We start from the raw sequence: 15,487 nt of genomic DNA on the forward strand, positions 1-15,487 counted from the left end.
AGCACATGGTCAGCTGAAGCAGTGTGCATTATGCTTCTCCATAAGAGATGACTTCCAGGGGAAGTATTCCACCAGAGGATTACCGTGCTCAAAGAGCCATCTCGTGGACAGAGACCATATGACAGTCAAAAAAAGGGAAACAATTGGAGATGCCAGGGATTGGACCCAGGGCCTCATCCATGCAAAGCAAGTGCTCTACCACTGAGCTACATCCCCTCGGTATGCAGTGTGTCTGTCCCGCAGACATAATTTTCAGGGAGAACTCTTCTGGTCAAAACATTCTGCCGAGTGAAGCACTAGCAAAAGAGCAGGGAAAACTGGAGCAAGAATGGAAAACCTCATGGTCACACTGAAGCAGTGTGCATTTTGCTTCTCCATAAGAGATGACTTCCAGGGGAAGATTTCCACCAGAGGATTACTGTGCTCAAAGGGCCATCTAGTGGATAGAGATCATATGACAGTCAAAAAGAGAAACAAGTGGAAATGCCCCAGGTCCTCATACATGCAAAGCATGCGCTCTACCACTGAGCTACATCCCCGCTGAGAGGACGCTTCCTCATCACACCTAAAAGCTTCAGGAGGGAGTGGGCTAAGTAAGGAAAGGGGTTTGCAGTAGTGCATATGAAAAAACATGACAACTGCCAAATTACATCTTACTACTTACAATGACAAAGTTAAAGCGCCAGGTCGATCTCATCACGTTGGTGCCTGAGACATCACATAATGTGACACAGCCATCTCGGATAGATGCCCCAGATTTGAGAAGTGTAGTTATGGAGAAAAAATAAATATATATATATATATATATATATATATATATGTATGTCTTCAAACACCAAAAATGAGATAGCACCATTTCGCGCAGGAATTCCTCCAGCCGAAAGCCCACATATGTTGCTAGATAGACTGACACCTCTTTCGGATGTCCTTCTGTATTTGCTGGCTAGTGGAAAGCAACGTGGACCCACCACTCTATAGCTCTGCCGTCATGAGTGTCCCTAGCACACTCGGCAGATGTCGCTTCTCTAGGCAGACAAGCAGTGGAATTCTGCGGAAGGTCAATGGTGCTTCCATTGGTTTTGCCACTAGGCGATCCATTGCAGCCCTAGAATGAAGCATAACCCGCTGAATGCATTCAGGGTGTTCTGCGGTGGGAAAGGTCAGAGGGGGTGATAGTTGGTGAGCGTGCACAGCACCTCAGAATGACACCACTGCCTAGCAGGGGGACCGGTGGAGACACTATTTTCAGCCAATGCCCCTCTGTCTGAACGAGTCTGCCTTGTGTCATCCCGGTAAGAGATCAGGCTAACAGGCTTCCAATGAAAAAAGCAGACATCACACTGAAGCATGGTGCACCGTGCATGTCCACAATCATCGGCTCCAAAGAGAAGACGTTCAGGAACAGGATTTAGTATGGCAAAAGAACACATCATCCTAATTCCTATGTACAGGATAAAAAGCCCACAATTGAGGAAAAATATCACATGGAGATGCCTGGGATCGAACCTGTGGCCTCATACTTCCCAAGTATGTGCTCTACCACTGAGTTACATCCCCACTGCCAGCAAGGAACTGTGAAATCTACCAGATGCTGGCTGGCTGCTTGGGACTAACAGCGCCCAGAACTGACGGTAACTGTCGAATTGGAGTTTCCAAATGGCAGACTTCATTTTAGAGCCACCTGTGTCTGGTTGTCCATAGAAACATGCAGAAAGGCTGCCCCCCCATGCAATTCCCCTGACCAACTAATGAAAAATATCAATATGTTCAAGACTTTTGCTTTTAGAAGCCAGAGATAGGCCCCAGCAGCAGAGCTGGTAGGATATTCCAGCTCAAAACTAACAAGTTACAGAACCTGATCGACTTAGGTTGACAACAGAGGCACATCTGTGGCCACATCCAGTGAAAACAAATTATTTTTAAAGCTAGGCATCATATGCTACAAAGGTACAATGGTGGAGCTATACATTCGGAACCAAAACAATCGACTGAAAAGAAACGCAAGGCAATGCCAATACTTTCACGATTCTGCACCGTTAAAACTGTGGTGTGATGTTTCTCTCTGTGCATTTCTATTTGTAGTGATTGTGAAGGCATACAGGATGTTGACACTGGCAGGGACGTAAACCTCAGTGATATATTATAGGCAGGTTTGCCATACGGGCACCAGCGTTTTCTCAGACAAATAGATATGAATGTCGATGATCCTATAATCATGGCCCGAGTTGCAGTGTGAAATACAAAATAACCGGGACAAAATCACACTGATGTTTATGCAAATGGAGATGCCGGGGATTGAACCCGGGACCTCATACATGCGAAGCATGCGCTCTACCACTGAGCTACATCCCCTCGGTGTGCAGTGGGCCTGTCCTGCAGACATCTTTTCCTGGGAGAATTCTTCCGGTCAAAATATGCTGCCAACTGAAGCACTAGCAAAAGACCAGGGAAAACGGGAGCAAGACTGGAAAAGCACATGGTCAGCTGAAGCAGTGTGCATTATGCTTCTCCATAAGAGATGACTTCCAGGGGAAGTATTCCACCAGAGGATTACCGTGCTCAAAGAGCCATCTCGTGGACAGAGACCATATGACAGTCAAAAAAAGGGAAACAATTGGAGATGCCAGGGATTGGACCCAGGGCCTCATCCATGCAAAGCAAGTGCTCTACCACTGAGCTACATCCCCTCGGTATGCAGTGTGTCTGTCCCGCAGACATAATTTTCAGGGAGAACTCTTCTGGTCAAAACATTCTGCCGAGTGAAGCACTAGCAAAAGAGCAGGGAAAACTGGAGCAAGAATGGAAAACCTCATGGTCACACTGAAGCAGTGTGCATTTTGCTTCTCCATAAGAGATGACTTCCAGGGGAAGATTTCCACCAGAGGATTACTGTGCTCAAAGGGCCATCTAGTGGATAGAGATCATATGACAGTCAAAAAGAGAAACAAGTGGAAATGCCCCAGGTCCTCATACATGCAAAGCATGCGCTCTACCACTGAGCTACATCCCCGCTGAGAGGACGCTTCCTCATCACACCTAAAAGCTTCAGGAGGGAGTGGGCTAAGTAAGGAAAGGGGTTTGCAGTAGTGCATATGAAAAAACATGACAACTGCCAAATTACATCTTACTACTTACAATGACAAAGTTAAAGCGCCAGGTCGATCTCATCACGTTGGTGCCTGAGACATCACATAATGTGACACAGCCATCTCGGATAGATGCCCCAGATTTGAGAAGTGTAGTTATGGAGAAAAAATAAATATATATATATATATATATATATATGTATGTCTTCAAACACCAAAAATGAGATAGCACCATTTCGCGCAGGAATTCCTCCAGCCGAAAGCCCACATATGTTGCTAGATCGACTGACACCTCTTTCGGATGTCCTTCTGTATTTGCTGGCTAGTGGAAAGCAACGTGGACCCACCACTCTATAGCTCTGCCGTCATGAGTGTCCCTAGCACACTCGGCAGATGTCGCTTCTCTAGGCAGACAAGCAGTGGAATTCTGCGGAAGGTCAATGGTGCTTCCATTGGTTTTGCCACTAGGCGATCCATTGCAGCCCTAGAATGAAGCATAACCCGCTGAATGCATTCAGGGTGTTCTGCGGTGGGAAAGGTCAGAGGGGGTGATAGTTGGTGAGCGTGCACAGCACCTCAGAATGACACCACTGCCTAGCAGGGGGACCGGTGGAGACACTATTTTCAGCCAATGCCCCTCTGTCTGAACGAGTCTGCCTTGTGTCATCCCGGTAAGAGATCAGGCTAACAGGCTTCCAATGAAAAAAGCAGACATCACACTGAAGCATGGTGCACCGTGCATGTCCACAATCATCGGCTCCAAAGAGAAGACGTTCAGGAACAGGATTTAGTATGGCAAAAGAACACATCATCCTAATTCCTATGTACAGGATAAAAAGCCCACAATTGAGGAAAAATATCACATGGAGATGCCTGGGATCGAACCTGTGGCCTCATACTTCCCAAGTATGTGCTCTACCACTGAGTTACATCCCCACTGCCAGCAAGGAACTGTGAAATCTACCAGATGCTGGCTGGCTGCTTGGGACTAACAGCGCCCAGAACTGACGGTAACTGTCGAATTGGAGTTTCCAAATGGCAGACTTCATTTTAGAGCCACCTGTGTCTGGTTGTCCATAGAAACATGCAGAAAGGCTGCCCCCCCATGCAATTCCCCTGACCAACTAATGAAAAATATCAATATGTTCAAGACTTTTGCTTTTAGAAGCCAGAGATAGGCCCCAGCAGCAGAGCTGGTAGGATATTCCAGCTCAAAACTAACAAGTTACAGAACCTGATCGACTTAGGTTGACAACAGAGGCACATCTGTGGCCACATCCAGTGAAAACAAATTATTTTTAAAGCTAGGCATCATATGCTACAAAGGTACAATGGTGGAGCTATACATTCGGAACCAAAACAATCGACTGAAAAGAAACGCAAGGCAATGCCAATACTTTCACGATTCTGCACCGTTAAAACTGTGGTGTGATGTTTCTCTCTGTGCATTTCTATTTGTAGTGATTGTGAAGGCATACAGGATGTTGACACTGGCAGGGACGTAAACCTCAGTGATATATTATAGGCAGGTTTGCCATACGGGCACCAGCGTTTTCTCAGACAAATAGATATGAATGTCGATGATCCTATAATCATGGCCCGAGTTGCAGTGTGAAATACAAAATAACCGGGACAAAATCACACTGATGTTTATGCAAATGGAGATGCCGGGGATTGAACCCGGGACCTCATACATGCGAAGCATGCGCTCTACCACTGAGCTACATCCCCTCGGTGTGCAGTGGGCCTGTCCTGCAGACATCTTTTCCTGGGAGAATTCTTCCGGTCAAAATATGCTGCCAACTGAAGCACTAGCAAAAGACCAGGGAAAACGGGAGCAAGACTGGAAAAGCACATGGTCAGCTGAAGCAGTGTGCATTATGCTTCTCCATAAGAGATGACTTCCAGGGGAAGTATTCCACCAGAGGATTACCGTGCTCAAAGAGCCATCTCGTGGACAGAGACCATATGACAGTCAAAAAAAGGGAAACAATTGGAGATGCCAGGGATTGGACCCAGGGCCTCATCCATGCAAAGCAAGTGCTCTACCACTGAGCTACATCCCCTCGGTATGCAGTGTGTCTGTCCCGCAGACATAATTTTCAGGGAGAACTCTTCTGGTCAAAACATTCTGCCGAGTGAAGCACTAGCAAAAGAGCAGGGAAAACTGGAGCAAGAATGGAAAACCTCATGGTCACACTGAAGCAGTGTGCATTTTGCTTCTCCATAAGAGATGACTTCCAGGGGAAGATTTCCACCAGAGGATTACTGTGCTCAAAGGGCCATCTAGTGGATAGAGATCATATGACAGTCAAAAAGAGAAACAAGTGGAAATGCCCCAGGTCCTCATACATGCAAAGCATGCGCTCTACCACTGAGCTACATCCCCGCTGAGAGGACGCTTCCTCATCACACCTAAAAGCTTCAGGAGGGAGTGGGCTAAGTAAGGAAAGGGGTTTGCAGTAGTGCATATGAAAAAACATGACAACTGCCAAATTACATCTTACTACTTACAATGACAAAGTTAAAGCGCCAGGTCGATCTCATCACGTTGGTGCCTGAGACATCACATAATGTGACACAGCCATCTCGGATAGATGCCCCAGATTTGAGAAGTGTAGTTATGGAGAAAAAATAAATATATATATATATATATATATATATATATATGTATGTCTTCAAACACCAAAAATGAGATAGCACCATTTCGCGCAGGAATTCCTCCAGCCGAAAGCCCACATATGTTGCTAGATAGACTGACACCTCTTTCGGATGTCCTTCTGTATTTGCTGGCTAGTGGAAAGCAACGTGGACCCACCACTCTATAGCTCTGCCGTCATGAGTGTCCCTAGCACACTCGGCAGATGTCGCTTCTCTAGGCAGACAAGCAGTGGAATTCTGCGGAAGGTCAATGGTGCTTCCATTGGTTTTGCCACTAGGCGATCCATTGCAGCCCTAGAATGAAGCATAACCCGCTGAATGCATTCAGGGTGTTCTGCGGTGGGAAAGGTCAGAGGGGGTGATAGTTGGTGAGCGTGCACAGCACCTCAGAATGACACCACTGCCTAGCAGGGGGACCGGTGGAGACACTATTTTCAGCCAATGCCCCTCTGTCTGAACGAGTCTGCCTTGTGTCATCCCGGTAAGAGATCAGGCTAACAGGCTTCCAATGAAAAAAGCAGACATCACACTGAAGCATGGTGCACCGTGCATGTCCACAATCATCGGCTCCAAAGAGAAGACGTTCAGGAACAGGATTTAGTATGGCAAAAGAACACATCATCCTAATTCCTATGTACAGGATAAAAAGCCCACAATTGAGGAAAAATATCACATGGAGATGCCTGGGATCGAACCTGTGGCCTCATACTTCCCAAGTATGTGCTCTACCACTGAGTTACATCCCCACTGCCAGCAAGGAACTGTGAAATCTACCAGATGCTGGCTGGCTGCTTGGGACTAACAGCGCCCAGAACTGACGGTAACTGTCGAATTGGAGTTTCCAAATGGCAGACTTCATTTTAGAGCCACCTGTGTCTGGTTGTCCATAGAAACATGCAGAAAGGCTGCCCCCCCATGCAATTCCCCTGACCAACTAATGAAAAATATCAATATGTTCAAGACTTTTGCTTTTAGAAGCCAGAGATAGGCCCCAGCAGCAGAGCTGGTAGGATATTCCAGCTCAAAACTAACAAGTTACAGAACCTGATCGACTTAGGTTGACAACAGAGGCACATCTGTGGCCACATCCAGTGAAAACAAATTATTTTTAAAGCTAGGCATCATATGCTACAAAGGTACAATGGTGGAGCTATACATTCGGAACCAAAACAATCGACTGAAAAGAAACGCAAGGCAATGCCAATACTTTCACGATTCTGCACCGTTAAAACTGTGGTGTGATGTTTCTCTCTGTGCATTTCTATTTGTAGTGATTGTGAAGGCATACAGGATGTTGACACTGGCAGGGACGTAAACCTCAGTGATATATTATAGGCAGGTTTGCCATACGGGCACCAGCGTTTTCTCAGACAAATAGATATGAATGTCGATGATCCTATAATCATGGCCCGAGTTGCAGTGTGAAATACAAAATAACCGGGACAAAATCACACTGATGTTTATGCAAATGGAGATGCCGGGGATTGAACCCGGGACCTCATACATGCGAAGCATGCGCTCTACCACTGAGCTACATCCCCTCGGTGTGCAGTGGGCCTGTCCTGCAGACATCTTTTCCTGGGAGAATTCTTCCGGTCAAAATATGCTGCCAACTGAAGCACTAGCAAAAGACCAGGGAAAACGGGAGCAAGACTGGAAAAGCACATGGTCAGCTGAAGCAGTGTGCATTATGCTTCTCCATAAGAGATGACTTCCAGGGGAAGTATTCCACCAGAGGATTACCGTGCTCAAAGAGCCATCTCGTGGACAGAGACCATATGACAGTCAAAAAAAGGGAAACAATTGGAGATGCCAGGGATTGGACCCAGGGCCTCATCCATGCAAAGCAAGTGCTCTACCACTGAGCTACATCCCCTCGGTATGCAGTGTGTCTGTCCCGCAGACATAATTTTCAGGGAGAACTCTTCTGGTCAAAACATTCTGCCGAGTGAAGCACTAGCAAAAGAGCAGGGAAAACTGGAGCAAGAATGGAAAACCTCATGGTCACACTGAAGCAGTGTGCATTTTGCTTCTCCATAAGAGATGACTTCCAGGGGAAGATTTCCACCAGAGGATTACTGTGCTCAAAGGGCCATCTAGTGGATAGAGATCATATGACAGTCAAAAAGAGAAACAAGTGGAAATGCCCCAGGTCCTCATACATGCAAAGCATGCGCTCTACCACTGAGCTACATCCCCGCTGAGAGGACGCTTCCTCATCACACCTAAAAGCTTCAGGAGGGAGTGGGCTAAGTAAGGAAAGGGGTTTGCAGTAGTGCATATGAAAAAACATGACAACTGCCAAATTACATCTTACTACTTACAATGACAAAGTTAAAGCGCCAGGTCGATCTCATCACGTTGGTGCCTGAGACATCACATAATGTGACACAGCCATCTCGGATAGATGCCCCAGATTTGAGAAGTGTAGTTATGGAGAAAAAATAAATATATATATATATATATATATATATATATATGTATGTCTTCAAACACCAAAAATGAGATAGCACCATTTCGCGCAGGAATTCCTCCAGCCGAAAGCCCACATATGTTGCTAGATAGACTGACACCTCTTTCGGATGTCCTTCTGTATTTGCTGGCTAGTGGAAAGCAACGTGGACCCACCACTCTATAGCTCTGCCGTCATGAGTGTCCCTAGCACACTCGGCAGATGTCGCTTCTCTAGGCAGACAAGCAGTGGAATTCTGCGGAAGGTCAATGGTGCTTCCATTGGTTTTGCCACTAGGCGATCCATTGCAGCCCTAGAATGAAGCATAACCCGCTGAATGCATTCAGGGTGTTCTGCGGTGGGAAAGGTCAGAGGGGGTGATAGTTGGTGAGCGTGCACAGCACCTCAGAATGACACCACTGCCTAGCAGGGGGACCGGTGGAGACACTATTTTCAGCCAATGCCCCTCTGTCTGAACGAGTCTGCCTTGTGTCATCCCGGTAAGAGATCAGGCTAACAGGCTTCCAATGAAAAAAGCAGACATCACACTGAAGCATGGTGCACCGTGCATGTCCACAATCATCGGCTCCAAAGAGAAGACGTTCAGGAACAGGATTTAGTATGGCAAAAGAACACATCATCCTAATTCCTATGTACAGGATAAAAAGCCCACAATTGAGGAAAAATATCACATGGAGATGCCTGGGATCGAACCTGTGGCCTCATACTTCCCAAGTATGTGCTCTACCACTGAGTTACATCCCCACTGCCAGCAAGGAACTGTGAAATCTACCAGATGCTGGCTGGCTGCTTGGGACTAACAGCGCCCAGAACTGACGGTAACTGTCGAATTGGAGTTTCCAAATGGCAGACTTCATTTTAGAGCCACCTGTGTCTGGTTGTCCATAGAAACATGCAGAAAGGCTGCCCCCCCATGCAATTCCCCTGACCAACTAATGAAAAATATCAATATGTTCAAGACTTTTGCTTTTAGAAGCCAGAGATAGGCCCCAGCAGCAGAGCTGGTAGGATATTCCAGCTCAAAACTAACAAGTTACAGAACCTGATCGACTTAGGTTGACAACAGAGGCACATCTGTGGCCACATCCAGTGAAAACAAATTATTTTTAAAGCTAGGCATCATATGCTACAAAGGTACAATGGTGGAGCTATACATTCGGAACCAAAACAATCGACTGAAAAGAAACGCAAGGCAATGCCAATACTTTCACGATTCTGCACCGTTAAAACTGTGGTGTGATGTTTCTCTCTGTGCATTTCTATTTGTAGTGATTGTGAAGGCATACAGGATGTTGACACTGGCAGGGACGTAAACCTCAGTGATATATTATAGGCAGGTTTGCCATACGGGCACCAGCGTTTTCTCAGACAAATAGATATGAATGTCGATGATCCTATAATCATGGCCCGAGTTGCAGTGTGAAATACAAAATAACCGGGACAAAATCACACTGATGTTTATGCAAATGGAGATGCCGGGGATTGAACCCGGGACCTCATACATGCGAAGCATGCGCTCTACCACTGAGCTACATCCCCTCGGTGTGCAGTGGGCCTGTCCTGCAGACATCTTTTCCTGGGAGAATTCTTCCGGTCAAAATATGCTGCCAACTGAAGCACTAGCAAAAGACCAGGGAAAACGGGAGCAAGACTGGAAAAGCACATGGTCAGCTGAAGCAGTGTGCATTATGCTTCTCCATAAGAGATGACTTCCAGGGGAAGTATTCCACCAGAGGATTACCGTGCTCAAAGAGCCATCTCGTGGACAGAGACCATATGACAGTCAAAAAAAGGGAAACAATTGGAGATGCCAGGGATTGGACCCAGGGCCTCATCCATGCAAAGCAAGTGCTCTACCACTGAGCTACATCCCCTCGGTATGCAGTGTGTCTGTCCCGCAGACATAATTTTCAGGGAGAACTCTTCTGGTCAAAACATTCTGCCGAGTGAAGCACTAGCAAAAGAGCAGGGAAAACTGGAGCAAGAATGGAAAACCTCATGGTCACACTGAAGCAGTGTGCATTTTGCTTCTCCATAAGAGATGACTTCCAGGGGAAGATTTCCACCAGAGGATTACTGTGCTCAAAGGGCCATCTAGTGGATAGAGATCATATGACAGTCAAAAAGAGAAACAAGTGGAAATGCCCCAGGTCCTCATACATGCAAAGCATGCGCTCTACCACTGAGCTACATCCCCGCTGAGAGGACGCTTCCTCATCACACCTAAAAGCTTCAGGAGGGAGTGGGCTAAGTAAGGAAAGGGGTTTGCAGTAGTGCATATGAAAAAACATGACAACTGCCAAATTACATCTTACTACTTACAATGACAAAGTTAAAGCGCCAGGTCGATCTCATCACGTTGGTGCCTGAGACATCACATAATGTGACACAGCCATCTCGGATAGATGCCCCAGATTTGAGAAGTGTAGTTATGGAGAAAAAATAAATATATATATATATATATATATATATATATATGTATGTCTTCAAACACCAAAAATGAGATAGCACCATTTCGCGCAGGAATTCCTCCAGCCGAAAGCCCACATATGTTGCTAGATAGACTGACACCTCTTTCGGATGTCCTTCTGTATTTGCTGGCTAGTGGAAAGCAACGTGGACCCACCACTCTATAGCTCTGCCGTCATGAGTGTCCCTAGCACACTCGGCAGATGTCGCTTCTCTAGGCAGACAAGCAGTGGAATTCTGCGGAAGGTCAATGGTGCTTCCATTGGTTTTGCCACTAGGCGATCCATTGCAGCCCTAGAATGAAGCATAACCCGCTGAATGCATTCAGGGTGTTCTGCGGTGGGAAAGGTCAGAGGGGGTGATAGTTGGTGAGCGTGCACAGCACCTCAGAATGACACCACTGCCTAGCAGGGGGACCGGTGGAGACACTATTTTCAGCCAATGCCCCTCTGTCTGAACGAGTCTGCCTTGTGTCATCCCGGTAAGAGATCAGGCTAACAGGCTTCCAATGAAAAAAGCAGACATCACACTGAAGCATGGTGCACCGTGCATGTCCACAATCATCGGCTCCAAAGAGAAGACGTTCAGGAACAGGATTTAGTATGGCAAAAGAACACATCATCCTAATTCCTATGTACAGGATAAAAAGCCCACAATTGAGGAAAAATATCACATGGAGATGCCTGGGATCGAACCTGTGGCCTCATACTTCCCAAGTATGTGCTCTACCACTGAGTTACATCCCCACTGCCAGCAAGGAACTGTGAAATCTACCAGATGCTGGCTGGCTGCTTGGGACTAACAGCGCCCAGAACTGACGGTAACTGTCGAATTGGAGTTTCCAAATGGCAGACTTCATTTTAGAGCCACCTGTGTCTGGTTGTCCATAGAAACATGCAGAAAGGCTGCCCCCCCATGCAATTCCCCTGACCAACTAATGAAAAATATCAATATGTTCAAGACTTTTGCTTTTAGAAGCCAGAGATAGGCCCCAGCAGCAGAGCTGGTAGGATATTCCAGCTCAAAACTAACAAGTTACAGAACCTGATCGACTTAGGTTGACAACAGAGGCACATCTGTGGCCACATCCAGTGAAAACAAATTATTTTTAAAGCTAGGCATCATATGCTACAAAGGTACAATGGTGGAGCTATACATTCGGAACCAAAACAATCGACTGAAAAGAAACGCAAGGCAATGCCAATACTTTCACGATTCTGCACCGTTAAAACTGTGGTGTGATGTTTCTCTCTGTGCATTTCTATTTGTAGTGATTGTGAAGGCATACAGGATGTTGACACTGGCAGGGACGTAAACCTCAGTGATATATTATAGGCAGGTTTGCCATACGGGCACCAGCGTTTTCTCAGACAAATAGATATGAATGTCGATGATCCTATAATCATGGCCCGAGTTGCAGTGTGAAATACAAAATAACCGGGACAAAATCACACTGATGTTTATGCAAATGGAGATGCCGGGGATTGAACCCGGGACCTCATACATGCGAAGCATGCGCTCTACCACTGAGCTACATCCCCTCGGTGTGCAGTGGGCCTGTCCTGCAGACATCTTTTCCTGGGAGAATTCTTCCGGTCAAAATATGCTGCCAACTGAAGCACTAGCAAAAGACCAGGGAAAACGGGAGCAAGACTGGAAAAGCACATGGTCAGCTGAAGCAGTGTGCATTATGCTTCTCCATAAGAGATGACTTCCAGGGGAAGTATTCCACCAGAGGATTACCGTGCTCAAAGAGCCATCTCGTGGACAGAGACCATATGACAGTCAAAAAAAGGGAAACAATTGGAGATGCCAGGGATTGGACCCAGGGCCTCATCCATGCAAAGCAAGTGCTCTACCACTGAGCTACATCCCCTCGGTATGCAGTGTGTCTGTCCCGCAGACATAATTTTCAGGGAGAACTCTTCTGGTCAAAACATTCTGCCGAGTGAAGCACTAGCAAAAGAGCAGGGAAAACTGGAGCAAGAATGGAAAACCTCATGGTCACACTGAAGCAGTGTGCATTTTGCTTCTCCATAAGAGATGACTTCCAGGGGAAGATTTCCACCAGAGGATTACTGTGCTCAAAGGGCCATCTAGTGGATAGAGATCATATGACAGTCAAAAAGAGAAACAAGTGGAAATGCCCCAGGTCCTCATACATGCAAAGCATGCGCTCTACCACTGAGCTACATCCCCGCTGAGAGGACGCTTCCTCATCACACCTAAAAGCTTCAGGAGGGAGTGGGCTAAGTAAGGAAAGGGGTTTGCAGTAGTGCATATGAAAAAACATGACAACTGCCAAATTACATCTTACTACTTACAATGACAAAGTTAAAGCGCCAGGTCGATCTCATCACGTTGGTGCCTGAGACATCACATAATGTGACACAGCCATCTCGGATAGATGCCCCAGATTTGAGAAGTGTAGTTATGGAGAAAAAATAAATATATATATATATATATATATATATGTATGTCTTCAAACACCAAAAATGAGATAGCACCATTTCGCGCAGGAATTCCTCCAGCCGAAAGCCCACATATGTTGCTAGATCGACTGACACCTCTTTCGGATGTCCTTCTGTATTTGCTGGCTAGTGGAAAGCAACGTGGACCCACCACTCTATAGCTCTGCCGTCATGAGTGTCCCTAGCACACTCGGCAGATGTCGCTTCTCTAGGCAGACAAGCAGTGGAATTCTGCGGAAGGTCAATGGTGCTTCCATTGGTTTTGCCACTAGGCGATCCATTGCAGCCCTAGAATGAAGCATAACCCGCTGAATGCATTCAGGGTGTTCTGCGGTGGGAAAGGTCAGAGGGGGTGATAGTTGGTGAGCGTGCACAGCACCTCAGAATGACACCACTGCCTAGCAGGGGGACCGGTGGAGACACTATTTTCAGCCAATGCCCCTCTGTCTGAACGAGTCTGCCTTGTGTCATCCCGGTAAGAGATCAGGCTAACAGGCTTCCAATGAAAAAAGCAGACATCACACTGAAGCATGGTGCACCGTGCATGTCCACAATCATCGGCTCCAAAGAGAAGACGTTCAGGAACAGGATTTAGTATGGCAAAAGAACACATCATCCTAATTCCTATGTACAGGATAAAAAGCCCACAATTGAGGAAAAATATCACATGGAGATGCCTGGGATCGAACCTGTGGCCTCATACTTCCCAAGTATGTGCTCTACCACTGAGTTACATCCCCACTGCCAGCAAGGAACTGTGAAATCTACCAGATGCTGGCTGGCTGCTTGGGACTAACAGCGCCCAGAACTGACGGTAACTGTCGAATTGGAGTTTCCAAATGGCAGACTTCATTTTAGAGCCACCTGTGTCTGGTTGTCCATAGAAACATGCAGAAAGGCTGCCCCCCCATGCAATTCCCCTGACCAACTAATGAAAAATATCAATATGTTCAAGACTTTTGCTTTTAGAAGCCAGAGATAGGCCCCAGCAGCAGAGCTGGTAGGATATTCCAGCTCAAAACTAACAAGTTACAGAACCTGATCGACTTAGGTTGACAACAGAGGCACATCTGTGGCCACATCCAGTGAAAACAAATTATTTTTAAAGCTAGGCATCATATGCTACAAAGGTACAATGGTGGAGCTATACATTCGGAACCAAAACAATCGACTGAAAAGAAACGCAAGGCAATGCCAATACTTTCACGATTCTGCACCGTTAAAACTGTGGTGTGATGTTTCTCTCTGTGCATTTCTATTTGTAGTGATTGTGAAGGCATACAGGATGTTGACACTGGCAGGGACGTAAACCTCAGTGATATATTATAGGCAGGTTTGCCATACGGGCACCAGCGTTTTCTCAGACAAATAGATATGAATGTCGATGATCCTATAATCATGGCCCGAGTTGCAGTGTGAAATACAAAATAACCGGGACAAAATCACACTGATGTTTATGCAAATGGAGATGCCGGGGATTGAACCCGGGACCTCATACATGCGAAGCATGCGCTCTACCACTGAGCTACATCCCCTCGGTGTGCAGTGGGCCTGTCCTGCAGACATCTTTTCCTGGGAGAATTCTTCCGGTCAAAATATGCTGCCAACTGAAGCACTAGCAAAAGACCAGGGAAAACGGGAGCAAGACTGGAAAAGCACATGGTCAGCTGAAGCAGTGTGCATTATGCTTCTCCATAAGAGATGACTTCCAGGGGAAGTATTCCACCAGAGGATTACCGTGCTCAAAGAGCCATCTCGTGGACAGAGACCATATGACAGTCAAAAAAAGGGAAACAATTGGAGATGCCAGGGATTGGACCCAGGGCCTCATCCATGCAAAGCAAGTGCTCTACCACTGAGCTACATCCCCTCGGTATGCAGTGTGTCTGTCCCGCAGACATAATTTTCAGGGAGAACTCTTCTGGTCAAAACATTCTGCCGAGTGAAGCACTAGCAAAAGAGCAGGGAAAACTGGAGCAAGAATGGAAAACCTCATGGTCACACTGAAGCAGTGTGCATTTTGCTTCTCCATAAGAGATGACTTCCAGGGGAAGATTTCCACCAGAGGATTACTGTGCTCAAAGGGCCATCTAGTGGATAGAGATCATATGACAGTCAAAAAGAGAAACAAGTGGAAATGCCCCAGGTCCTCATACATGCAAAGCATGCGCTCTACCACTGAGCTACATCCCCGCTGAGAGGACGCTTCCTCATCACACCTAAAAGCTTCAGGAGGGAGTGGGCTAAGTAAGGAAAGGGGTTTGCAGTAGTGCATATGAAAAAACATGACAACTGCCAAATTACATCTTACTACTTACAATGACAAA

General features: G+C 46.5%; 6 non-coding genes across 6 annotated transcripts; all 6 read right to left on the minus strand.

Moving 5' to 3' along the window:
- Positions 1 to 2,280: 2,280 nt before the first annotated feature.
- On the minus strand, positions 2,281 to 2,352 carry TRNAA-CGC (transfer RNA alanine (anticodon CGC)). Its single transcript has one exon. It is a non-coding gene; the product is annotated as a tRNA-Ala (tRNA).
- Positions 2,353 to 4,745: 2,393 nt separating this feature from the next.
- TRNAA-CGC (transfer RNA alanine (anticodon CGC)) lies at positions 4,746 to 4,817 on the minus strand. The gene has a single exon. It is a non-coding gene; the product is annotated as a tRNA-Ala (tRNA).
- Positions 4,818 to 7,216: 2,399 nt separating this feature from the next.
- On the minus strand, positions 7,217 to 7,288 carry TRNAA-CGC (transfer RNA alanine (anticodon CGC)). Its single transcript has one exon. It is a non-coding gene; the product is annotated as a tRNA-Ala (tRNA).
- Positions 7,289 to 9,687: 2,399 nt separating this feature from the next.
- Positions 9,688 to 9,759, minus strand: TRNAA-CGC (transfer RNA alanine (anticodon CGC)). The gene has a single exon. It is a non-coding gene; the product is annotated as a tRNA-Ala (tRNA).
- A 2,399-nt stretch (positions 9,760 to 12,158) lies between these two features.
- Positions 12,159 to 12,230, minus strand: TRNAA-CGC (transfer RNA alanine (anticodon CGC)). Its single transcript has one exon. It is a non-coding gene; the product is annotated as a tRNA-Ala (tRNA).
- A 2,393-nt stretch (positions 12,231 to 14,623) lies between these two features.
- Positions 14,624 to 14,695, minus strand: TRNAA-CGC (transfer RNA alanine (anticodon CGC)). The gene has a single exon. It is a non-coding gene; the product is annotated as a tRNA-Ala (tRNA).
- Between the last annotated feature and the right edge of the window lie 792 nt (positions 14,696 to 15,487).

The sequence above is a fragment of the Ambystoma mexicanum genome (assembly GCF_040938575.1).
Source record: "Ambystoma mexicanum isolate Mex_15411 chromosome 12 unlocalized genomic scaffold, UKY_AmexF1_1 Mex_chr12_unloc.1, whole genome shotgun sequence".
Classification (NCBI taxonomy): Eukaryota; Metazoa; Chordata; class Amphibia; order Caudata; family Ambystomatidae; genus Ambystoma; species Ambystoma mexicanum.